Source organism: Mus caroli, chromosome 12, assembly GCF_900094665.2.
Source record: "Mus caroli chromosome 12, CAROLI_EIJ_v1.1, whole genome shotgun sequence".
Lineage (NCBI taxonomy): Eukaryota > Metazoa > Chordata > Mammalia > Rodentia > Muridae > Mus > Mus caroli.
The window spans coordinates 49,485,854-49,487,179 of NC_034581.1; positions in this window are offsets into that span (position 1 = coordinate 49,485,854).

A 1,326-nucleotide genomic window follows, 5' to 3' on the forward strand; every position below is an offset into this window, starting at 1 on the left:
GTTATTTGACTTTCTGGAGTCCACCTTCTTGAGTTCTTTATATATATTGGATATTAGTCCCTTATCTGATTTAGGATAGGTGAAGATCCTTTCCCAGTCTGTTGGTGGCCTTTTTGTCTTATTGATGGTGTCTTTAGCCTTGCAGAAGCTTTGTAGTTTCATGGGCTGGAGAGATGGCTCAGCCGTTAAAGGCTAGGCTCACAACCAAAAATGGTACAGATTCTTAAGGTTCTTAAGGTTCTACAAGTAGAGGGAATTATATAGCATTTGAAAAATAACTCCAAGCATACTAAAAAGGGAATTTCTCATGAGTTATCAAGTGGCCATAATTGCTTGTCATGACAAATAAAACCACAAGAAACGGTACCATAACATTAAAGTAACACACGTGGCTTGCCAAGACACGTGGATCACAAGCAACTGCAGAAGCCAGTATCCCACATTCCCAGGATGTCTACCTACTGGACCAATGCTTTCTCTGGAGTTCATGGCTACAGTTTCTGAGAGAAATCTCTGTTACAGGCTGCTTCAGTTGGGTCATAGTTTGAGTGTGGCCTCCAAAGACTTATATGTCAAAAGCTTGGGCCTCAGTGTGGCAATGATGAGATGCAGTAGAACCTGTAAGAGATCAGCCCTAGTAGATGGAGGTGTTAGATCACTGGCACTACTGCCTACAGAAGGGAATCCTTTCTCCCAGGCGGTTACCACAAAATCAAGTTGTTAGGAGCACTTCTCCCCATGAGCACTCCCGTGGGCCCATGCCAGTGCTGTTGCATGTCCTCTCACCATTGCCGTGTCCCTCTCCACCAGGCCCTGAGGTGCCAAAGAAATGAGGCCACTCGATCCTGACCTTGTACCCTCCAAAAGTATAAACTAAGCAAACATCTTTTCATTGTGAGGTATCCAGTCTTGGGTATTTTGTTTTAGCTGTAGAAAACAGATTAAGATGCCAGAGAACAAAAGAGAAGAAAAAATGATTCTTGAGCCCAGACTACTCAGGGGTGAAAGTGTGGGCAATGCCACCAGACAGGCCATCTAGACTCTCAGAAATAGTTACTAAGCTTAGAAGAATCTGGAATGGGGAGTAGAGGATGGAGATAATGAGCATTGGTTGTGACTTCAGCCAACTGCATCATTGGGACATCACTATTCCCACAAGTCCTCCACTTGGGTGTTGTTTCTGAGACCACAACTAACCAGAAACCTGCCTGGTTGAATAGCAGAATCCAGACCTATACCTGACATGTATCAAGTCAATCAATGAATAGGGTGGCCTATACCTGACATGTATCAAGTCAATCAATGAATAGGGTGGCCTATACCTGA